This window comes from Coregonus clupeaformis, chromosome 25, assembly GCF_020615455.1.
Source record: "Coregonus clupeaformis isolate EN_2021a chromosome 25, ASM2061545v1, whole genome shotgun sequence".
Lineage (NCBI taxonomy): Eukaryota > Metazoa > Chordata > Actinopteri > Salmoniformes > Salmonidae > Coregonus > Coregonus clupeaformis.
Genome location: NC_059216.1, coordinates 5,923,081 through 5,949,182, shown reverse-complemented (window position 1 = coordinate 5,949,182; position 26,102 = coordinate 5,923,081). Strand labels below are relative to the sequence as shown.

Sequence of the window (26,102 nt, the reverse complement as noted above, 5' to 3'; positions counted from 1 at the left end):
TCAATACGGTGCAGTCGTCCAGTCCCCTTTGCAGAAAAGCATCCCCAAAGAATGATGTTTCCACCTCCATGCTTCATGGTTGGGATGGTGTTCTTGGGGTTGTACTCATCCTTCTTCTTCCTCCAAACATGGCGAGTGGAGTTTAGACCAAAAAGCACTATTCTTGTCTCATCAGACCACATGACCTTCTCCCATTCCTCCTCTGGATCATCCAGATGGTCATTGGCAAACTTCAGACGGGCCTGGACATGCGCTGGCTTGAGCAGGGGGACCTTGCGTGCGCTGCAGGATTTTAATCCATGACGGCGTAGTGTGTTACTAATGGTTTTCTTTGAGACTGTGGTCCCAGCTCTCTTCAGGTCATTGACCAGGTCCTGCCGTGTAGTTCTGGGCTGATCCCTCACCTTCCTCCTGATCATTGATGCCCCACGAGGTGAGATCTTGCATGGAGCCCCAGACCGAAAGTGATTGATCGTCATCTTGAACTTCTTCCATTTTCTAATAATTGCGCCAACAGTTGTTGCCTTCTCACCAAGCTGCTTGCCTATTGTCCTGTGGCCCATCCCAGCCTTGTGCAGGTCTACAATTTTATCCCTGATGTCCTTACACAGCTCTCTGGTCTTGGCCATTGTGGAGAGGTTGGAGTCTGTTTGATTGAGTGTGTGGACAGGGGTCTTTAATACAGGTAATGAGTTCAAACAGGTGCAGTTAATACAGGTAATGAGTGGAGAACAGGAGGGCTTCTTAAAGAAAAACTAACAGGTCTGTGAGAGCCAGAATTCTTACTGGTTGGTAGGTGATCAAATACTTATGTCATGCAATAAAATGCAAATTAATTACTTAAAAATCATACAATGTGATTTTCTGGATTTTTGTTTTAGATTCCGTCTCTCACAGTTGAAGTGTACCTATGATAAAAATGACAGACCTCTACATGCTTTGTAAGTAGGAAAACCTGCAAAATCGGCAGTGTATCAAATACTTGTTCTCCCCACTGTATATAATTCCAACGATATATACGTATGAACTTTCTCACCCAAATGTAGACGTACGTCATGAGTGAGAAAGTAGAGAATATTTACATTTGCATTTTTGGTCATTTGGCAGACGCTTTGGTCCGGAGCGACTTGCAGGAGCAGTGGGGGTTGGGTGCCTTGCTCGGGGGCACATCGGCAGATTTTTCGCCTGGTCGGCTCGGGAGTTGGAGCCGGCGAGCTCTTGGTTACTGGGCTACCAGCCGGCCAATATGAGTTTAAGGTTGTGCCGTTGTTTGATTAGGTGATACGGTTATGTGATAAGGTTTAATGGGTAATCGGACCATAACTAAAGTGGTTATAGAAGTAATGTATAAATAGTAGAGAGCCAATGGAAGGTTCCATTGAACTATTATGTTGTGTTGGGCATTTGAATGGATTAAGGTGAAATCTGTGTGTATGAGGGAATTCAACGGCTGGTATGAATAATAACCGGATACTACTTAGTATTTGGTTGGTTAATGCTGAATTGAACATTTGAGGCGTGGTTATGGGGTAACTAGGAAGACGCACTTATTCAATGGGGAATGGGTGTAGGGAGAGAGAGTTTTTACGTGTATTAAAAGTTGCATTAGATAGCTTTAGTAGTATTCTATATAGGTCTATGAAAATATGTTACAAGTACGAATGACATTATTTCCTAAGAAGGAAGATTTGTAGGAAAGGTCCCCGTGCCTCCCCCATAATGTAGGAAGGATTAGGAGAGGGGGGGAGAGGTGAGAGACAGTACATAGTTCAGATGGTAGGAATGTCATTAAGGGTATGCTTATCAACGATATCAACTATTTGTTTTATTGATTGGGGCCGAATCAGAGAGAACGGTTAAAGGGATTGAATGGCGAGCTGGAGTGGCGATAGAGCTGTGAATATTGAGAGAAGGACAAAGGACGATAATTTATGGCTCTGGTTAGCGGGAAAAAATAGAGACGGTCAAGCGAGTTAGATTGAGCTGGAAAATTTCAATTAGAGGTCTAAAGACTTTACTGAAAGAAAGTGCTTTGATGAATTCAAATGGTTATTACTTTATTGTATAGGTTGATTAACACCAGTGGTGGATGAAAATAAATGGTGGAGTCTAAAAAAAAATTATTTAGTTTCGTTACGTGAACAATGGGATATCGTTTTTACTATTATGATGATGGATTGAAAAAACATTGGTTATAAGTATGGAGTTATTAAACAATAGGTTTACATTTTAAGAACATCAATGCAACAAGTTGCAATGAGGAAAGGAATGGTAAATTGGGAAGATAAAGGGGAAAATAACTGAGTTGTATAATAATTTGAGGGAACATTACCATCGACATGCAGACTTCTCCAAAGTACATTAATGTAAACAGGAAGACAGTAAGACCATCAGCCAATACTTAGAGAGACGGAGAAATGTATTTAACGCAAATGGTGGCATACCTGGGCCTCCCCAGGGGTAGGGAAATGATACTCCGTACCATCAGCAGCTAAAAATAGCATTCCTTAGTGGAATGAGACCAGAAATAAGCAGGAATATTAAGAGGACTTTAGTGGGATGGGGAACTACTTCGTTAACCGAGGTCAAGAGATATGCAATCCATCATGAGCAGAATAGTAGACAGGGTAGAACTCCAGAATAGAAGGGGAGAGAGATTTACCTAGGGGGTTGAACAAATAATTGATAATGGATCATTTGAAAGGAGATCACATGTAGCAGATTTAGGGTAATCAATTAAATAATCATTGGATACTCGAGGAATTTTGAGTGGTTTTATGGATTAGTTATGAGGAATTAGATTGATACAAACATTATTGATGGGTTAGGACTGGGGATATCTGTATCATGTTTTGTGTGTACTACCATCTTTAGATTACTGATGGTAATTGAAGGTTAACAAAATGTATAACCAGGAGAAAGAGATTAGTTTATCTAATTGGAATGTTGCTAAGGGGGAGGGGGAGCAGTAGTGAAGTTAGGCAGTATTTAGGTCATAAAAGGGAGCTACCAAATTAAGTTGAGCCTGGCTATCTTTGATTGTTGTTTTTCAATTGGGATTTTCAAATAAAAAAAACAACACACCCAGCATGATGTTTATAAAGGGTTGTTATGTTGAATTTAGGGGATTTTCAGCAGTTCATGGGTGGTGTTTGCTATGCTGTGGGATTGTCACGCCCTGGCTCTGGGGACTCTTAAATGTTGAGCCAGGGTGTGGATTTTCTATGTTTAGTTTTCTATGTTTTTTGTTCTAGATCGTTTAGTTCTATGTTGGCCAGGGTGGTTCCCAATCAGAGGCAGCTGTAGCTCGTTGTCTCTGATTGGGGACCATACTTAGGCAGCCTGTTGGCACCAGTTAATTTGTGGGATCTTGATCCGTAAAGGTTTGGTGTGTGTAACCTCAGGACTTCACGTATCGTTTCGTTTTGTTCGTGTGTTGTGTATCAATAAAGATGTACGCTTATCACGCTGCGCCTTGGTTCCACGAGTCATCAGTCAACGTGCGTGACAGAAGATCCCACCTAAAGAGGACCAAGCAGCGTGTCCAGGAACAGACAGCCTGGACTTGGGAGGAGATCCTGGACGGGAAGGGATCCTGGACTTGGGAAGAGATTCAGGCCGGAATGGATCGCCGTCCTTGGGAGGAGACTGTGGAGGCGCGCTACAGAGAGGAGCAGCGGCAACGCCGAGGAGGAAGCCCGATAGACAGCCCCAAGAAAATGTTGGGGGGGGGCTAAAAGGGTGGTTGGCGGAGCCTAGAGTTAGAGCAGAGCCAACTCCCCGTACTCAGGCTAGGAAGCGTGAGACTGGGCAGGCTCCGTGTTATGCGGAGCCACGTACTGTGCCGCGAGTGTTCCGGCACAGTCCTGTACGTCCGGTGCTAGCACCACGCACGTGTCGTGCTAAGATGGGCATGCAGCCAGGACGGGGTGTGCCGGCTCAACGCTCGTGGCCTCCAGTACGCCTCCTCGGTCCCGTATGTCCTGCGCCAGTGCCACGTGCTGTAGCGCCAGTACGAGTGCACAGCCCTGTACGTCCTGTGCTGATGCCTCACACATATTGTGTGGAAATAGGCATTCAGCCAGGACGGGTTGTGTCAGCTCTCCGCTCCAGACCTCCAGTCCGCCTCCACAGTCCGGCCCGGCCCGTTCCGGCTCCCCGCACCAAGCCAGTGGTGCGTGTTCCCAGTCCAGCCCGGCCTGTTCCTTCTCCCCGCACCAAGCCAGTGGTGCGTGTTCCCAGTCCAGCCCGGCCTGTTCCTGCTCCCCGCACCAAGCCAGTGATGCGCGTCGTCAGCCCGGTCCGGCCCGTTCCTGCTCCCCGCACCAAGCCAGTGGTGCGCGTCGTCAGCCCGGTCCGGCCTGTTCCTGTCCCTCGCACCAAGCCAGTGGTGCGCGTCGCCAGCCCGGTCCGGCCTGTTCCTGTCCCTCGCACCAAGCCAGTGGTGCGCGTCATCAGCCCGGTCCGGCCCGTTCCTGCTCCCCGCACCAAGCCAGTGGTGCGTGTGTCCAGTCCGGCACGGCCCGTGCCTGTTCCACCGGTGCCTGGTCCGGCACCGGTCAGCTGCTCCACTCCGGAGTCAGAGCAATCCGCTCCACCGGGGTCCGGTCCAACTCCAGTCAGCGGATCCACTCCGGGAGCCAGAGCAATCCGCTCCACCGGTGTCCAGTCCAGCTCCGGCCAGCGGCTCCAGTCCGGAGCCGGTAAGGTCTGGTCCACCATCGTTGGGTATAGCTCCAGTCAGCGGGACCAGACCAGGGGCGCAACGGGGAGGTGGAGAAAAGGTGGTGGTCACGCCCGGAGCCGGATCCGCCTCCGAGGCGGAATGCCCACCCGGCCCCTACCCTCTTGTGTTTGTGTGGCGCGGTCGCAGTCCGCGCCTTTGGGGGGTACTGTCACGCCCTGGCTCTGGGGACTCTTAAATGTTGAGCCAGGGTGTGGATTTTCTATGTTTAGTTTTCTATGTTTTTTTGTTCTAGATCGTTTAGTTCTATGTTGGCCAGGGTGGTTCCCAATCAGAGGCAGCTGTAGCTCGTTGTCTCTGATTGGGGACCATACTTAGGCAGCCTGTTGGCACCAGTTAGTTTGTGGGATCTTTATCCGTAAAGGTTTGGTGTGTGTAACCTCAGGACTTCACGTATCGTTTCGTTTTGTTGTTTTGTTCGTGTGTTGTGTATCAATAAAGATGTACGCTTATCACGCTGCGCCTTGGTTCCACGAGTCATCAGTCAACGTGCGTGAAAGGGATGGAATGGTTTGTTGGGTGATATTTGAAACTAAATTGATGCAATGAGCTACAGTAATCAGAGGAAGGTACAATCCAAGGCGAAACAGCTATTGCCTAGATCATTGATTTAGCAATAGGATCAGGAAGATAGTGACTAGAAAAAAAAGGGAAAAAAAATAGATGAAGAATGATGAGCTTTTTGGTGATGATGGACTGCTGTAAAGCTTGAGTACTCCATTATGTACTGCATACTGGTAAATTAAGTGATCTTATCTATGGGAAGGCAATGGCAGCCCATGGTAAAATCATTTGGAACTCTAAGGAGGAAGAACAGTTTATGTTGTTGCTCTCTTCCCAAACAGTCTTAGCTTTTCATACATATATCAGGGAGGTTACCAAAATGGTAGAGAGTAAATAGGGATATGACATTGGTCGTGATTTAAAGATGATGAGGGGTTTTTTGGTGGGCTATTAGATATAACTGGGTTAATCACGAACATAGAGGTTTTTATTCTTTGTTGCTAGGCAGAAGACTTAGGTGACCTAAATATGGACTTGTCATGTCCAACAATCAGTCTTCAGGTCAAGCCCGGGAGAGCCGGGGTAGAACAGAGTTTGAACTAAACATAAGTGTTTTTACAAGATAAAAGATTGATTGATTGGATTACTAATTGATTCTGAACTGAATGAAAGTCGAATTTAGCCGCCATAAAGACAAAGGAAGTGGGAGGAGCAATAAAGAAGCAAAAGACAGTCTCAAAAATGAAAGGCATGGCAATTGGTTGATAAATTACCTAAGGGATTGTTTAGGTAGGTGGTAATATTGACACATGAGCAGAACTATGTGTCAAGAGGGGGGAAGAGGCTAATTGTAGGATTAAATAATATACGAAGGAGAGGACAAAATACTTTTTAAAACATTTTTTTTTTAGATACAGTCTAGAAAGAGAATGCAGTCAGAAATTATTAGATTAATCTGAACATGTGTGAAGATAGTTTATTAACCACACCCGTATGTCAGAGGTTTTGTGCCCCACAGGTGAACTAAAGGAGAAGGTGACCCACTATCTAACCAGGTGACTGGTGAGCATCCAGTCACTAGAAGGAAAACTGGAAGCAGGCCTGTTGTGAAGGGCCCTATCAGGTTATATTGGTCACCGCCTTTGCCATTAGAATAGCAGAGAGAGGAACCTGGGTCCATGTTACCCACTGCAAGAAGGTAAGACCACATACAAGCACCACTTAGCACACGCAGAGTTGGAGAGAAGAACTAGACCAACAGGGTCCGGGGATCACCTCTGTCAACGAAGATCTCCTACCCCGACCTATCATCACTGTAGTGTGTTCTTAGGGTGTGAGTATGGGGTGGTACCAAGCAGAAGGACTAAAGGCAGGAGAGGGTTGGCGGTTTTTGGGAATATGGGTGACCCTGAGCTGCATCATAGTCTCGGCAATAGTCTTGGTATGTCAAGATCCATCACCACCTCGCACCAATTACGCTATGGCCTTACCATTATTAAGAAATAAAAGGGAAGCGACCCGACATACTGACCGTCAAGGACGAGTGATCTACAAAATAGGAGTCAGAGAAGAGTGGGGAGTAAGATTCAAAATTAGGATTAGGGATTTTATCAGGACGGATAAACAAGCAACGTGGGATTATAAGATCCCATTGTATTTATGTTCAGCTCCCTCGGCGGATTGTTCCTGGGCTCAGGTATTTAGAGAAACTGGGGGACGGAGATATGAGACGGGGGGAGGCTGGACGTCCAGATGGGGGATAAGAAGGTATAACGACATCCCCACGGAGATGGTAGTAACAATAGTAAAGGTCACTAAAGAGGACATGAAAATAACTTACTGGGCTTGCGCGGACGAATACGGACGGGATACTTCTCCAAGATTACATTTGATGGAGTAAAAGATATGGAGGGCACAGGTACTGTCATTAATCCATTAATAGCAATAGACCGAGTAGATCAGTCAAGGGATGACGGAGTCAATTCGACTAACCCGTCCACTATGAAAGATTTTCACCTCCAAGAATGGAACCAAGGGGAAGTGGAGGGGGACCCTGATGAGAATCTCTGGTTAAAGTGGATGAAGTACACCGCTAGGGCCTTGGGGGAGACCAATTGTTATGCATGCTCCATTGGGCGACCGACAATGTTGACCGCCCCAATGCCAAAGGCAATGTTTCCCTGTGTATTAGACCAGGGGTCCAATCAAAAAGAGCCCAATTGCACAGGGATTGGGGTGGCAAAGTTGACATACTCGGCCAGCCCACCTAGATTCACTTTAACTCCTGGCGAATACCAGTGTTACAGACATAGAAATGGCACCCGTAACTTGGGTGATTTTGATGGCTGTAAAGAGATAATTAATGTGACTGATTTAGATAAGGAAGGGAGGGGAAAAATTAGGAACCTTACCATCCCTCTGACTGATGTGTGGTGGGCATGTACTAACAAAGGGAGCATTCGACAGACATTACCAGAAGGATGGGTGGGTACTTGTGCACCAGTATTGTTGGTCCAACCTGTAAGAATTAGTCATCAAAGACCAGTGACAGGAAGAATAATCAGGAAGAAAAGAAATATAGGTCAGGAAGGAAATAGCCCAATTTGGATAGATGGTATAGGCATCCCCAGGGGTGTTCCAGACGAATACAAAGCTATGAATCAAATATGGGAGGGGTTTACCACAACATTTTTCTGGTGGGTGACAATAAACAAAAATATGGATTGGATAAATTATATCTATTACAACCAACAACGATTTATTGACCAGACTAGAGATGCAGTAAAGGGGATCTCCGAGCGATTATCCGCCATCCCGCTCATAACTTAGTAGAGGTTGGTTCTAGATCAGGCAGAAAGGGCCGGTGTCTATAGAATGATAAGCCATGGTTGCACATTTATCCCTAACAACACCACACTGGATGGGACAGTCACCAGAGCTCTTACAGAATTAACTGCACTAAGTGAAGAATGAACTAAGAACTCAGAAGTTAGAACATCGTGGATAGGGTGGTTTGATGAAATATTTGGTAAATGGAATACCATAGCAGCCACCATCTTAGGAGCGGTCAGTGTTTGTATGTGTATTCTTGTATTATGTGGTTGTTGTCTTGTTCCCTGTGTCCGAGGATTGGTGAGTCAGGCGTTGGTGAAATGCAGTATCTAAACAATGATGAGAGATGGACTGACTCCGGACTCTGACCAGGGGAATGTGAAAAACGATCCTCCAGGCTTGGTGGATGACGAGGATTTGGACCCTGAAAGACCGCAATTGGATGAAATGTTTATTAGTTCTGACGTGATCTCTGAGATTAATCATGCTTGTAAAATACATTTATCCTGAATGTGAAGACATTTAGTCAAAGGGATGGATTGTTAGATTAATTTGTATTTTAAGAATAATGACTAAAGGATTTCACCCCAAATACAGTATAAATGTGTAAACTGTGTTAGAATTATCAACCCACTAACAGAGGGGGGCGGGACAAAACATTCCAGGGTGAAAGAGAAAGGTGGAAACTGTTTAAGAAAGCCTCCTAAAGGTGGTCAGAGCAAAGTGCCTTTGTGTGTCAAGGGGTATAAAACAGGAGGGTATGGGTTTTGGCGCGAGAGCTCTCCATGAATAAAAATACAGATCATTCTTGCTGGTTGTGGACCTTGAATCATTTATGATTAAAACCAGAGCCTTACAACCTCTGGTAATGATTCAAGCTTAGGTTGGATTAGAGATAGAAATTCTCTTAACATTATTGTAGCCATTTTCTGTAGCCTGTCAACTGTGCGCCTGTCTATCCCTGTTCTCTCCTCTCCGCACAGGCTATACAAATGCCTCACACCGCGTGGCTGCTGCCACTCTAACCTGGTGGTCCCTGCACGCACGACCCACGTGGAGTTCCAGGTCTCTGGCAGCCTCTGGATCTGCTGTTCTGCGGGCAACAAGGCAGAGTTCATCTCAGCCTATGCTACCCTCCAGTCCCTCGACTTCTTGGCGCTGACGGAAACATGGATTACCACAGAAAACACTGCTACTCCTACTGCTCTCTCCTCGTCTGACCATGTGTTCTTGCATACCCCGAGAGCATCTGGTCAGCGGGGTGGTGGCACAGGAATCCTCATCTCTCCCAAGTGGACATTCTCTCTTTCTCCCCTGACCCATCTGTCTATCTCCTCATTTGAATTCCATGCTGTCACAGTCACTAGCCCATTCAAGCTTAACATCCTTATCATTTATTGCCCTCCAGGTTCCCTTGGAGAGTTCATCAATGAGCTTGACGCCTTGATAAGTTCCTTTCCTGAGGATGGCTCACCCCTCACAGTTCTGGGTGACTTTAACCTCCCTACGTCTACCTTTGACTAATTTCTCTCTGCCTCCTTCTTTCCACTCCTCTCCTCTTTTGACCTCACCCTCTCACCGTCTCCCCCTACTCACAAGGCAGGCAATACGCTTGACCTCATCTTTACTAGATGCTGTTCTTCTACTAATCTCACTGCAACTCCCCTCCAAGTCTCCGACCACAACTTTGTATCCTTTTCTCTCTCGCTCTCCTCCAACACTACTCACTCTGCCCCTACTCAGATAGTAATGCGCCGTCGCAACCTTCGCTCTCTCTCTCCCGCTACTCTCTCCTCTTCCATCCTATCATCTCTTCCCTCTGCTCAATCCTTCTCCCTCCAATCTCCTGATTCTGCCTCCTCAACCCTCCTCTCCTCCCTTTCTGCATCCTTTGACTCTCTATGTCCCCTATCCTCCCGGCTGGCTCGGTCCTCCCCTCCTGCTCCATGGCTTGACGACTCATTCCGAGCTCACAGAACAGGGCTCCGGGCAGCCGAGCGGAAATGGAGGAAAACTAGACTCCCTGTGGACCTGGCATCTTTTCACTCCCTCCTCTCTACATTTTCTTCCTCTGTTTCTGCTGCTAAAGCCACTTTCTACCACTCTATATTCCAAGCATCTGCCTCTAACCCTAGGAAGCTCTTTGCCACCTTCTCCTCCCTGCTGAATCCTCCTCCCCCTCCCCCCCTCCTCCCTCTCTGTGGATTACTTTGTCAACCATTTTGAAAAGAAGGTTGACAACATCCAATCCTCGTTTGTTAAGGCAAATGACACCGCTGGTCCTGCTCACACTGCCCTACCCTATGCTTTGACTTCTTTCTCCCCTCTCTCTCCAGATGAAATCTTGCGACTTGTGATGGCCGGCCGCCCAACAACCTGCCCGCTTGACCCTATCCCCCTCTCTTCTCCAGACCTTCTCCCTTACCTCACCTCGCTCATCATCTCATCCTTGACCGCTGGCTATGTCCCTTCCGTCTTCAAGAGAGCGAGAGTTGCACCACTTCTCAAAAAACCTACACTCGATCCCTCCGATGTCAACAACTACAGACCAGTATCCCTACTTTCTTTTCTCTCCAAAACTATTGAGCGTGCCGTCTTTAGCCAACTCTCTTGCTATCTCTCTCAGAATGACCTTCTTGGTCCAAACCAGTCAGGTTTCAAGACTGGTCATTCAACTGAGACTGCTCTTCTCTGTGTCACGGAGGCTCTCCGCACTGCTAAAGCTAACTCTCTTCTCTGCTCTCGTCCTTCTAGACCTATCTGCTGCCTTTGATACTGTGAACCATCAGATCCTCCTCTCCACCCTCTCTGAGTTGGGCATCTCCGGCGCTGCTCACTCTTGGATTGCGTCCTACCTGACAGGTCGCTCCTACCAGGTGGCGTGGCGAGAATCTGTCTCCGCACCACATGCTCTCACCACAGGTGTCCCCCAGGACTCAGTTCTAGGCCCTCTCCTATTCTCGCTATACACCAAGTCACTTGGCTCTGTCATATCCTCACATGGCCTCTCCTATCATTGCTACGCAGACGACACACAATTAATCTTCTCCTTTCCCCCTTCTGATAACCAGGTGGCGAATCGCATCTCTGCATGTCTGGCAGACATATCAGTGTGGATGACGGATCACCACCTCAAGCTGAACCTCGGCAAGACGGAGCTGCTCTTCCTCCCGGGGAAGGACTGCCCGTTCCATGATCTCGCCATCACGGTTGACAACTCCGTTGTGTCCTCCTCCCAGAGTGCATAGAGCCTTGGCGTGACCCTGCACAACACCCTGTCGTTCTCCGCTAACATCAAAGCGGTGACCCGATCCTGTAGGTTCATGCTCTACAACATTCGCAGAGTACGACCCTGCCTTACACAGGAAGCGGCACAGGTCCTAATCCAGGCACTTGTCATCTCCCGTCTGGATTACTGCAACTCGCTGTTGGCTGGGCTCCCTGCCTGTGCCATTAAACCCCTACAACTCATCCAGAACCCGCAGCCCATCTGGTGTTCAACCTTCCCAAGTTCTCTCACGTCACCCCGCTCCTCCACACACTCCACTGGCTTCCAGTTGAAGCTCGCATCTGCTACAAGACCATGGTGCTTGCCTATGGAGCTGTGAGGGGAACGGCACCTCTGTACCTTCAGGCTCTGATCAGTCCCTACACCCAAACGAGGGCATTGCGTTCATCCACCTCTGGCCTGCTGGCCCCCCTACCTCTGCGGAAGCACAGTTCCCGCTTAGCCCAGTCAAAACTGTTCGCTGCTCTGGCACCCCAATGGTGGAACAAGCTCCCTCACGACGCCAGGACAGCGGAGTCACTCACCTCCTTCCGGAAACACTTGAAACCCCACCTCTTTAAGGAATACCTGGGATAGGATAAAGTAATCCTTCTACCCCCCCTTACCCCACCCCCCAATTTTTTTTTTTAAATAAAAAAATATATATATATTGTAAAGTGGTTGTCCCATTGGCTATCATAAGGTGAATGCACCAATTTGTAAGTCGCTCTGGATAAGAGCGTCTGCTAAATGACGAAAATGTAAATGTAAATGAGAAATGGGCCAAAATTCACCCAACTTATTGTGGGAAGCTTGTGGAAGGCTACCCAAAACGTTTGACCCAAGTTAAATATTTTAAAGGCAATGCTACCAAATACTAATTGAGTGTATGTAAACTTCTGACCCACTGGGAATGGGATGAAATAAATAAAAGCTGAAATAAATCATTCTCTCTAATATTATTCTGATATTTCATATTCTTAAAATAAAGTGGTGATCCTAACTGACCTAAAACAGGGAATTTTTACTAGGATTAAATGTCAGGAATTGTGAAAACTGAGTTTAAATGTATTTGGCTAAGGTGTATATAAACTTCCGACTTCAACTGTACTTCAAAAGCTGAGAGAGCTGAACCTAGCTGACAATAACATTGAAAAGATAGGTGGGTTGAATCAATGGCTGTAAACTTTACAGATTACATTTTTGATTTACTTTATAATGATAATTGTTCAGTTATCTGTTAACTGTTTCACAGGACACAATCTTGATCCTAATATCAGCATTGAAAATCTGAATATATCTGGGAACAAGATCAGCTCCTTTTAATCTTTTAAGTTGTACATTTGCACTTTCTCAATCTAATATCTGTCTACGACCTTTGCATATGGTCAATTACAGGCTTGCTTCTCAGTCAAATATATTGATTGCCTAATCTATAGTAGATTATATATATATATATATATATATATATGATCATTCATTGAAACCTTTATCCTAGTCAACAATGGAAAAATCAGTCACCCAACAAAGGATTGGCTATTATTTTTGATTGGCCGTGAGTCTGGATATTTTCCTATTTTCCCAGTCTTGAATTGATTTTAAAAAATCTGTACAGCAATTCCCTGCATTTTGTCTATGTTGAAGCCGCATTATTAAGGCAGTTCAGAAAATATCTGCTGATTTTACCTGTTGCACGATTCATCTGAAGCTTTCCATCTTTGTAATTTTCATGTGGCATTTATCCTTTAGTAGCCTGAGTAGTAAGTATGGTTTAAAAAAAGAAAGAAAAAAAAGAAAAGAAAATAACAATCTTGCCCTTTCAAATAATACAAACACTTATTTTCAGTCACTCAGACACTCATTTCTGTCACGATCGTTATAGGAAGCGAAGCAGACCAAGGCGCAGCGTGATATGCGTACATCTTTTAATAAGTACTTTCAATAATACACAAAACAACAAAACGATACGTGAAGTCCTAAGGTTAAACAAAACACAAACCTCTCCGGAACAAGATCCCACAATTAACTGTGCCAAACAGGCTGCCTAAGTATGGTTCCCAATCAGAGACAACGAGAATCAGCTGCCTCTGATTGGGAACCACCCTGGCCAACATAGATCCACACGATCTAGAACATAAACCTAGAAAACTAAACATAGAAACTAACACCCTGGCTCAACATTAAAGAGTCCCCAGAGCCAGGGCGTGACAATTTCATTGAGTTGCATGAATTGTCTGTCAAATTTGCATATTTATTTTTTACTGTGTAATCAACAAGGTAGGGTTAAAGGGAGGTTTCCACAAAATGATGCATGAAATTGTTAGTCTCATCCATAATTTTTTACTATATTCTTACAACATATATGAAGTCAAGTATGCTGTTTAGGTGAAGGAACAGTTGGTCCTCTCTCATAAAACCTCAGGAAACCCCCCCACCAACAAACAAGTGGAAATCCAATCATCTCATTAATCAATTATGTTAATGTAAATGTAATCCATTAAGGAGATGCCCTCCTCTCAGATATATAGTATCCAAATCATTAGTGGAGTGGAGTGCCAATCAGGGTTGTGCATGCTTCAGGTTAGTGCTTTTAAACGTGTCCCTCTTAAGCATCAACATCATGTTGACTCTTTTCTCTGGTGACTCAGATCCACCTCTACGCAGACGACACCATTTTGTATACATCTGGCCCTTCATTGGACACTGTGTTAACAAACCTCCAAACGAGCTTCAATGCCATACAACACTCCTTCAGTAACCTCCAACTGCTCTTAAACACTATTAAAACTAAATGCATGCTCTTCAATCGAACGCTGCTGGCACCCGCCCACCCGACTAGAATCACTACTCTCGACGGGTCTGACCTAGAGTATGTGGATAACTACAAATACCTAGGTGTCTGGTTAGACTGTAAACTCTCCTTCCAGACTCACATTAAGAATCTCCAATCCAAAGTTAAATCTAGAATCGGCTTCCTATTTCACAACAAAGCCTCCTTCACTCATGCTGCCAAACATGCCCTCATAAAACTGACTATCCTACCGATCCTTGACTTCGGCGATGTAATTTACAAAATAGCCTCCAACACTCTACTCAGCAAATTGGATGTAGTCTATCACAGTGCCATCCGTTTTGTCACCAAAGCCCCATATACTACCCACCACTGTGACCTGTACGCTCTTGTTGGCTGGTCCTCACTACATATTTTCGTCGCCAAACCCACTGGCTCCAGGCCATCTATAAATCACTGCTAGGCAAATCCCCGCCTTATCTTAGCTCATTGGTCACCATAGCAGCACCCACCCGTAGTATGCGCTCCAGCAGGTATATCTCACTGGTCATCCCCAAAGCCAACACCTCCTTTGGCCGCCATTCCTTCCAGTTCTCTGCTGCCAATGACTGGAACGAATTGCAAAAATCTCTGAAGCTGGAGACTCTTATCTCCCTCACTAACTTTAAGCATCAGTTGTCAGAGCACCTTACCGATCACTGCACCTGTACACAGCCCATCTGAAATTAGCCCACCCAGCTACCTCATCAGACCCGTCGCCAGACCTCAGTCTTAAGGGGGGCATATGAAATGCATGGGAGGGCAGGGCACAATTATTTTTAGCCTACAGTACGTATAGACAGATCAAGGGGACCAGGATTCAAGTGGGGGTGGGGGCACAAGCATTTTTGGGGGCGGGCCCGGCCCCCTATGGCCCGCCCATAGCGACGGGTGTGTACCTCATCCCCATATTGTTATTTATTTTGCTCATTTGCACCCCAGTATCTCTATTTGCACATCATCTCTTGCACATCTATCATTCCAGTGTTAATACTAATTGTAATTATTTTGCACTATGGCCTATTTATTGCCTTACCTATATAACTTGCTACATTTGCACACACTGTATATATATTTTCTGTTGTATTTTTGACTTTATGTTTTGTTTTACCCCATATGTAACTCTGTGTTGTTGTTTTTATCGCACTGCTTTGCTTTATCTTGGCCAGGTCGCAGTTGTAAATGAGAACTTGTTCTCAACTGGCTTACCTGGTTAAATAAAGGTTAAATAAATAAATAAAATAAAATGTTATCGTGGTGTGTAACAGGAGCTGACCCTCCTGGTCCCCTTGATCTGTCTGAGAGAGCTGGGGCTGAAGGACCCGCAGTGAAGCCCCACCCCAGTGTATCTGCTGTGTAACTATGCCACCAACGTGCTCTACCACATGCCAGGCCTCCAGCGGCTTGACACCTATGACGTCTCCAGCAAGCAAGTGAAGGACACTGCAGGGTCAGCATTCACAACTGCTGTCACTGTGTGGTCTCCAGGTCTCTGATACTCTACTCCTGAGAGATTACAGCATTTGTTTAAGGAGTTATCCCTGAACTCTGATGATGGGGATTTTTCAGGTGCTGCATTTCTTCTAATCTGCTAGTGTAATTACAGTCCAATGAACTAAACATGTATGCTATGAATAAAGGGGTTCCATTGCACACAATACATTGTAACATCTGTTCCTTCCGGTCCACGGTGATGAAGAAGATGATGTACTACAACATGCGTGTGCAGACAGCCCGGAGGAACCTGGCAGAGACTCAGGCCAATCTGCTGGAGAACAAGAGGAATCTCTTACAGCTGCCAGAGGACCGCATCAGAGCTTTCAATTACGCCCTAAAAAATGTCAGTACAACACTATGCCCTCAATTATTTTTTGCTGCGTATGTCATTCATTTACAGTGGTGCTTAATATGACTGTTGTGTTGGTGTCTTGAGCAGCTGGAGTCTGAGGTGCAGGCCCTGTGCCGGAAGTCGGCCCGTACCTGGGAGGATGGACCGTCCTCGCTGAGTGAGGGCTCAGGGGACCGCAGTGACACCCTTGCTGATATCACCCGCGGCCCCGGCCTGGAACACAAGATCCTCTCCAAGCTAGATGCCCTGAAGGAGAGGTTGAAAGTATGGAACAGGAGGCTGGAGGAGTGAGTTCATATACACTGAGTGTACAAAACATTAGGAACACTTGGTCTTTCCATGACAGACTGACCAAGTGAATTCAGGTGAAAGCTATGATCCCTTATTGATGTCACCTTTTAAATCCACTTCAAATCAGTGTAGATGAAGGGGAGGAGACAGGCTATAGAAGGATTTTTGAGACATAGAAACATGGATTGTGTATGTGTGCCGTTCAGAGGGTGAATGGGCAAGACAAAATATTTAAGTGCCTTTGAACGGGGTATGGTAGTAGATGCCAGCTGCACTGGTTTGAGTGTGTGAAGAACTGCAACGTTGCTGGGTTTTTCACACTCAACAGTTTCCCGTGTGTATCAAGAATGGTCCACCAACCAAAGGATATCCAGCCAACTTGACACAATTGTGACAAGCATTGGAGTCAATATGGGCCAGCATCCATGTGGAACGCTTTCGACACCTTGTAGTCCATGACACGACGAATTGAGGCTGTTCTGAGGGCAAAAGGGGGTGCAACTCAATATTAGGAAGTGTTCAGTGCACACAAATAATGGATTATACCTCCAAGAGATCTTTGCGTTTAGAGGGGCTGAAACAATCTCATTTTGCATTGTTGTTTACATGTAAGCTTTCTATTGGCATGTAGATAATGAAGTGTAAAAAGTAGAGTTATTTTGCCTTGTTTTGCAGGATTGACTCCTGGTACCTGCAGGACTTGGCCCAAGCCACCAACAGGAACGAGCTGATGATCCACTTTCTGCTGATGTAGCTTGAGACAGTGGGGAATATTCGGTTTGAAGAGGGCTGCTTCACAGACCCCTGGTACAAATGATCTCCTTTTACATAACAGTGGCATTATGAGTTTACCTCGTTTGTGTAGGTTATATGTGTAGGTGATTTGCATGCAGCATTTAGCTACTGAGTCCACTGTTTTCTCTCTCCTCCCAACAGGTTTACTTCCTTCCGTTTCTGTGTGTGGGACTACAAGGCTTATGGCATTACTGGCATCAAGATCAACCGTATCATCCACATCCATAACCGCGGCTTCGCTTCGAGGACAAGCTTCATACCCTGTTGGCCAGCGAGGAGTCAACAATGTTCTCACAGTGAGTGCCCATGATGAGACTGGGAAATCTTAAAATGGCACCTCTCTCCTTTACTCTGTGATATTCACCTCAGGTCCTCAGTGTTATGTGTCTATGTCTAAAATTATTACATGGAAAAAACAAGTAGGCCGAGACGCAAAAATATACGTAATTACTCAAAGTCAAAAGAATCCGAAAGGTGTTTTAAGCACTTTTAAACACTTTGCACTTTCACCTTTTGTATTCTTTATAGCATGGATTAAATTAAATATATTTTTGCATCTCGGCCAACTAGTTGTTTTTCCATTAAAGATTGGAGTGCGAGTACCTTTTGAACTCTACAGATATGTTTTCTCTCTCGCACCAGCCACTGTTCAATCTAGCCTGAGTGCAGTTCCTCATACTGGCTCTCTGTCTAAAATTACACAGAAAAAGTTGAAGAACAGACTACATAAACTGCAATATTACACCTGTCAGTAGCTCTGTTTTGAGACGGATCCTTACGCTTTCTTTACTCCTAATCTTTGTGCAGGAATTACAAACACTGGCTGGAGTACCTATTATATGTGTCTTCTCCTGAACGAACCAGTGAGAAAAATTAGATGTTGCACATTCCAGAGGACGACTTTAAAACAGCAGATACAGTGGGGAGAACAAGTATTTGATACACTGCTGATTTTGCAGGTTTTCCTACTTACAAAGCATGTAGAGGTCTGTAATTTTTATCATATGTATACTTCAACTGTGAGAGACGGAATCTAAAACAAAAATCCAGAAAATCACATTGTATGATTTTTAAGTAATTCATTTGCATTTTATTGCATGACATAAGTATTTGATCACCTACCAACCAGTAAGAATTCCGGCTCTCACAGACCTGTTAGTTTTTCTTTAAGAAGCCCTCCTGTTCTCCACTCATTACCTGTATTAACTGCACCTGTTTGAACTCGTTACCTGTATAAAAGACACCTGTCCACACACTCAATCAAACAGACTCCAACCTCTCCACAATGGCCAAGACCAGAGAGCTGTGTACGGACATCAGGGATAAAATTGTAGACCTGCACAAGCCTGGGATGGGCTACAGGACAATAGGCAAGCAGCTTGGTGAGAAGGCAACAACTGTTGGCGCAATTATTAGAAAATGGAAGAAGTTCAAGATGACGGTCAATCACCCTCGGTCTGGGGCTCCATGTAAGATCTCATCTCGTGGGGCATCAATGATCATGAGGAAGGTGAGGGATCAGCCCAGAACTACACGGCAGGACCTGGTCAATGACCTGAAGAGAGCTGGGACCACAGTCTCAAAGAAAACCATTAGTAACACACTACGCCGTCATGGATTAAAATCCTGCAGCGCAGGCAAGGTCCCCCTGCTCAAGCCAGCGCATGTCCAGGCCCGTCTGAAGTTTGCCAATGACCATCTGGATGATCCAGAGGAGGAATGGGAGAAGGTCATGTGGTCTGATGAGACAAAATTAGAGCTTTTGGTCTAAACTCCACTCGCCGTGTTTGGAGGAAGAAGAAGGATGAGTACAACCCCCAAGAACACCATCCCAACCATGAAGCATGGAGGTGGAAACATCATTCTTTGGGGATGCTTTTCTGCAAAGGGGACAGGACGACTGCACCGTATTGAGGGGAGGATGGATGGGGCCATGTATCGCGAGATCTTGGCCAACAACCTCCTTCCCTCAGTAAGAGCATTGAAGATGGGTCGTGGCTGGGTCTTCCAGCATGACAATAACCCGAAACACACAGCCAGGGCAACTAAGGAGTGGCTTCGTAAGAAGCATCTCAAGGTCCTGGAGTGGCCTAGCCAGTCTCCAGACCTGAACCCAATAGAAAATCTTTGGAGGGAGCTGAAAGTCTGTATTGCCCAGCGACAGCCCCGAAACCTGAAGGATCTGGAGAACGTCTGTATGGAGGAGTGGGCCAACATCCCTGCTGCAGTGTGTGCAAACTTGGTCAAGACCTACAGGAAATGTATGATCTCTGTAATTGCAAACAAAGGTTTCTGTACCAAATATTAAGTTCTGCTTTTCTGATGTATCAAATACTTATGTCATGCAATAAAATGCAAATTAATTACTTTAAAATCATACAATGTGATTTTCTGGATTTTTGTTTTAGATTCCGTCTCTCACAGTTGAAGTGTACCTATGATAAAAATTACAGACCTCTACATGCTTTGTAAGTAGGAAAACCTGCAAAATCGGCAGTGTATCAAATACTTGTTCTCCCCACTGTATGTATGAGGTATTATTTAGACTGTACGCCATGCCTGAGATTGGACCATTGTTTTAGTTCCTGAGATTGTGTCTTGTGTCTGTGTTGGGCCCTGGGCATTGAGAGGGTTGTACCCTTGTCTAACAGCCTGAGTGTGACGGACAGGCCTAGAATTGAGTACACACAGTGACAGGCCAACCAAGGCACCTCCAAGCAGAGCATAGACCCTCTCCTTTTCAGACACGGTCTGTACGGTCCTATTTCATCCTTTCACACACTTCAATTACTTTGCATTGCTAATGAAACCTTGAGGATATAAATCAGGATGTAAATGTAAAAGTGATTTTTGTTTGGTTTAGAATTTGATGTATCAGAGAGAACCATTTCATTTCTGTTTAACTGTCCTCCTGTTTCCAGGTCAGATCTTTGTGTCCAAAGTGTACCTGGGCCGCAGCTTCCCTATCAGAGAAGGAGATTCAGTGGACCCCCTCAACTATCCTAAAACTCATTCTGTTTACCACAAGATGAGCCCAGAGCAGGGCCATAAGACAAATGGAGGTAATGTCATTTGAAATATCACAGCTGTTACTTTTCAGAACAACATTTTTTTTACTGGTGACAGTTCTCTCTTAATGAAAACCACCAAAAAAAGTCAACATACTATTGTTCCATCCTCCTGTTGACCAACCTGAGACTTCTATACTTATAGAGAGGCCTTGCTCCTCCAAGATCCACAGCGGCTGTGATTGCAGTCTATTTGACCATGAGCTTGTCCTACCGGAGTACCTCATCGAATTTGAGTATAACACCCAGGTAGGAAAAAGTATACCCTGTTTGTCTTTCGATGTTCAATTTTTTGTTAATCCACTAACCAGGTGCTGATATTCACCACCCGTCTGTCCTCTCCACTATGATGTTCCCTCCTATCAGGACCGAGCCCAACCTGAGTTCCCAGGGCCCAGCAGCAGAGGCACACAAGAGTCCTACATACATTATGTTCCCTGTGTTCCTTCAGCACAACCTGGAGTTTGTGGACGCCAGTTACAACCACCTGCTGTCCCTGGAGGGGCTGAGGCGGCTGGGGCGTCTCAAGCAGCTGGACTTACGCTGGAACCAGCTCAACCGGGCCAGAAAGGAGACGTCTGTGCTCCGGAAACACGCCCCCGCCCTGCTGCGACTGGACTGAACACCCGTCACAATCCCTGGCACAGGGTAATACTACAGCACACACTAACACCTGCTCTAACATGAGATTTAGAGTGCCCATAATCCGTACATCAAGACCAACCAGACACTGTGGTGATGAAAGTGATGTGTTGGTCCCAGCCCGAGGCAGTGAGGATGACTGTTCTGGGATGTCTGATGACTGTCACACACCTGGATGATGTGCTGGTGACAGAGGGTTCTTTCCAGGTGCTTCATCTGTGGTACAAGTGCAGCCTTTTTATTTAACAGTGACCTCTGAACCCTGAGAAGATCACAGCCCTTAACCTTGACACCAGAGGCTCTCTAGGCTCATCAACCTGGACAAACTGGTCAAACTGCGCTGGGATTCCTTCAATGACAACGACATCGCTAAAGTGGAGGGTCTGGACAACTGCCAGCATCTAGAGGAGCTGTCTCTCAATGACAGCTTCATCTCTAGGCTAGACTGTCAGTCCTAATATCAATGGTCTCCACAAAAAATAAAATGATGTGTTATTGACAAGGGAATCATGTCCATCACAGATGTATGTGGTTTCCCCTCCCTATCTTTGTCCTCTCAGGTGTGGCCAAACTGCACCAGCTCTCTAAGTTCAGTGTGAATGGGAGCAAGCTGTCCTGTCTGGACGGCAACATCCTGGACCGGCTGTCCAACCCGCACTTCCTGTGTGTGGAGAACAACTGCATTGGCCCCCTGTACAGGGTGCAGAGGGCCAGCTCCCTATTCAAGCTGTACATCGGCAACAACATCATCACCATAACACGAGACATCTACCACCTGAAGATGAGCAGAGCCTCACACAGCCAAGCATGATATCATGTTTGTATATTCTGGTTCTTTCGTATTTCAAGACCACAGTTATTATTTTTGTCATTTGTTTTTTCTAGGCTTTGACAAACTTTATCATTCTGGGTCTGTATGGGAATCCTTTAGTGGAGAAACTGGAAAACTGGGATTTATGTGGTGTTCCACTTACCCTCTCTAAAGGCGCTGGATGGGATCGCAGTGGTATGTTTACATCATAATCAAAACAGTTCTGAATCTGTTTGTTGAATTGAGAGAAACAGAAGTGATGATGTCATTGTGATCTGTAGGAAATGACGTGAGAATGCCAAGGATGTGTTTGGTGGACGCCTGATCCCTGACATGGTGGCAGAGAAACTGGGACACTCCAACTACTCTGACATTGCTGATCTCAACCTGCAAACTTGCGCAATCAGGTTACTGAGCATACTGTACTGTGTAGTAGTACGTCACAGTATTTCAGTCACCTTTAGATGAGTAGAAGAGAGAATAAAACAGAGTGAGCATGTATAAAGTGTTCCCTCTCTCCCCAGGATGGTGGACCTGGCCCCAGCAGACCTGTTCTACAACCTGCGCAGTGTCAACCTAGAGCACAACAACCTCACCTCTTTCAGTGGCCTTGTCTACCTGCCCAACATCAAGGTGTGCCAACCGGCCAGACTAACCCATGTGTTGTTTTGCTTTCTCCCACAAGCTTGTCTGACTCTTCTATCTGTGATATTTGTCAAATAATTTGACTCTCACTTCGTCAGTTGAACAGTTGGGTTAAACCATTAACAAAAAATGTTCTCTTCCTTTTTTCCATGTAGGCTCTGTGTTTGAACAATAACCACATAGAGTCCATCCTGCCGAGGCAGAAGGCCCAGGCCCACCTGACTAACAGACAGATTCTCTCCCACAAGGTGAATTCCATTGGTTACGGCTAGCAGGGCTCCTCAAAAGGCAGCAGGTACCAGCACTACAGATTAAAGTCTATTATTTGAACATAACATTTAAATATATTACTTTTAAACACAGTTTGTGATGTGGAAATGAACAATTCATGAAAAGCTTTAACCATTTCTGTCTTCTCAGTACAGTGGTGACTCGTCATTCAGTTTTGAGCCCCACCTGTTTAGCTATAACAATTAAAATGTTTTTGCCTGTTTTGCATGTTATTTTGGCATTAATACGTGTCACATATCAGTTTGCAAACAATGTAAAAAAATATATAAATATAATTGAGTTAATAAAGCTGCATACAAACTTGGTCTCTTTTTTGCTTTCTTGAGTAAGGCAGCTCCAAAATGCAGGTGTTTCAGCCTAGCTCAGTGCTTTCTGTGGTGGTGGGGAAGCCAGCGGAAAATATGGAGCGTAGGGGTTGGTAATGTTCTCTATTTGCGCTGTGATTGGATCAGTGTTCTGTCACACATGGGAACACTACGTCGCCGCAACATCTATGGGTAGAGCTCGAAAATTCTAACCTCTTGGGTGCTGCCATAGAGTTACTTTAGAAGTGACCATCCAAGAAGGCTCAAGGTCATTGGCCACAGATAAAATGACATCACGTTATATCTACAGTAGCTTTGATTGGACTGATCATGTCAACATCATACTTTCAAAATCTTAGCTAGCAGTCATCATTATGTATCAAGTCGACAATCTACTGGCAAATCCTTGTCATATGACGAGAAATAATGAAGAGAAATTATAGATAAAATGTATCGCTGCTCATCGGCCATTGGACATGAACATTACACAACAAGTTGGAAATCGCAAATTCAACAGTGAGTGGTTTGGAAGGAATCAGTGGCTAACTGCAAGCATTGCAAAGCAATCACTAGCCTGCTATTTAGTGGAGTGGGTGTGTGGTCCAAGTCTGGGTTTAAGGGTCTCTTTTCCAAGCTTAAAAGGAAAAACATTCAACATTGGCCATGCTGTCAATCCAGCATGACTTCTGCTGTGCTCAAAACAACTGGAAACTCAGAACTGGGAAATCTCAGACTTCAGTGAGTTCAAGACAACTGGGAACTCTGGGGGAAAAAACGAGCTCCGACTGGGAAAATACATTTTGAACAATCATCCAACTCGGAATTGCAAGTTGGGAACTAGGGCCTCTTTCTAGAGCTCCGACCTGAAGATCACTGACGTCATCATGATTCAACCTTGTTTTTTTCCGTGTTCCCAGTTGTCTGAAAGCACCATAAATCCAGAGAATGCCAGACTTTGATGACAACATTTGTCCAGGAAGGACCGCCGCGCTACCTTCCTGTTCAAGGGAACACAGCACAACAAGGTGAGTCCAAAAATGTATTGTATGCATAAATGATGTAATATGCCAGGGAGATATATGTATACTGTAGCTAAGAAAGTAATACTAAGTGTATGTTGTGTAGTAAGCTGGTAGTAGCCCATGTGCCTCACCCTAATAATTTGGTCCCTTTTCTTCTGACTTGGTGGTGCACATGTAGCCTATAGCCTGTTTTAGAGAGATGTAATCATTGAATATTGTAAGAGCTTTCATTGTCTGCTTATATGCCCCCTTTATTTATCCTATGGTTCTGACTTGGTGTACAGAGAGAACACTGTCAGTACGGCCCATGTTCTGAATTCAATCAATCAATCAATCAATTTTATTTTATATAGCCCTTCTTACATCAGCTAATATCTCGAAGTGCTGTACAGAAACCCAGCCTAAAACCCCAAACAGCTAGTAATGCAGGTGTAGAAGCACGGTGGCTAGGAAAAACTCCCTAGAAAGGTGAAAACCTAGGAAGAAACCTAGAGAGGAACCAGGCTATGAGGGGTGGCCAGTCCTCTTCTGGCTGTGCCGGGTGAAGATTATAACAGAACCATGCCAAGATGTTCAAAAATGTTCATAAGTGACAAGCATGGTCAAATAATAATCAGGAATAAATCTCAGTTGGCTTTTCATAGCCGATCATTAAGAGTTGAAAACAGCAGGTCTGGGACAGGTAGGGGTTCCATAACCGCAGGCAGAACAGTTGAAACTGGAATAGCAGCAAGGCCAGGCGGACTGGGGACAGCAAGGAGTCACCACGGCCGGTAGTCCCGACGTATGGTCCTAGGTGCTCAGGTCTCTCAGTTGGCTTTTCATAGCCGATCATTAAGAGTTGAAAACAGCAGGTCTGGGACAGGTATTCTGTCGCTGTACATTTAAAAAGTTCTGAACAAATAGTTATATTGACTACGTCCATCCTAGCTTGCTCATTAATGTCTTAATGGAAATTACGGATTGCCTCTTATCCGCTCGTCGTCCCCTTATTTTTGTACATCTCAATTGTCAGTAGAAACCACATTTGTTTAAGCATGTCAGCCATATCAGCTATGTTTTTTTAAAAGGAAGTACATGAGGCTGAATGAACTGTTTCGCTGCCAGACAAGGCTCCGCTGATAGCCAGGTGTACCAGTGGTAAGGTGATGGGACTGCTGTTGGGACTCTGCTGTTGGGACAGCTTTATGTAGGCCCTAACAGTTTGTGGGCACCGTTTGTCACCATTATAGTGCAATTAATGTATTGTTTAGTGTTGTGTTGTGTAGTGGCTTTGCTGGCATGCATCTAAAACATTTTGGGGTGAGTTTTCCCCACCAAGATTTACATGCTAAAATCACCACGGTCTCAGTATAGTACGTGGTTGTTATAGCACTCATTTATTTTCTGTTGTAATATAGTATTTTCTACTTTCAGCCACTTGGGGCAGCACTAACCTGTTGCAGTGACAAAGCTCAGGCTTCTGCTAGCTGTTTTCAGAAAAGCATAAATCTTCCTTTTCACTGGTACTATTGAAAAAGACCAGAGGAGAGTTTACACATAAAGTAAACGGCACATAAAAGAGATTTCATTTGGGAAGGGGGTTGGGGGGGTCAGGCTTTTGTGTGGTCTGCCTGTGCTGTGATTGCCTTGAGTTGCTGTGCACCTGTGAGGTCTGGCCTTCTTAATGGGGCAGTGGGGAGAGAAAGTGCAGTGCGTTCAGTCAGAGGCAGCTAACTCTGAGTACCCACTCTGTCCCTCTCTTTCAGGGAAGTGGACCATGCGGACAACCTGGAGCCACTGATGGGCAGCCTGGTGGTGCTGCATTTGAGCCACAATGGCATCTCCAATTATTGCCAATCTGCAGCGCAGCAGGCTCACCAATCTCAAAGCACTCTTCCTCCAAGGTACAGTAACAATTTCCTTCATGTTTCAAAGCCCATGAAAGTACAGCTCAGTCACCAGAGAGGCTTACTCAGACCTGTCCAGGTGGGAGATGAGGCAACAAGAATAGAAACTAAATGGGCATGCCGATGGGTCACAGGAACACAGTACCTTTTTCTGTCTGCCATTGTTTGCATTTGATTATTTCTTTCTTCAGTTGGTGACTGTCTGACCCTAATCCCACCCTGGGTTTCGTTTTATGAACCTGTCGAGACATCTTTGTACAGACCAGACCACACTCACCTTCCAGTTCCACAGACACAGTATCTGAGTGAATTGCAG

General features: G+C 45.4%; 1 pseudogene; it reads left to right on the top strand.

The window, feature by feature from the left end:
- The window catches only part of LOC121539756, a 41,042-nt pseudogene that overhangs the window by 6,653 nt on the left and 8,287 nt on the right, over positions 1 to 26,102 (top strand).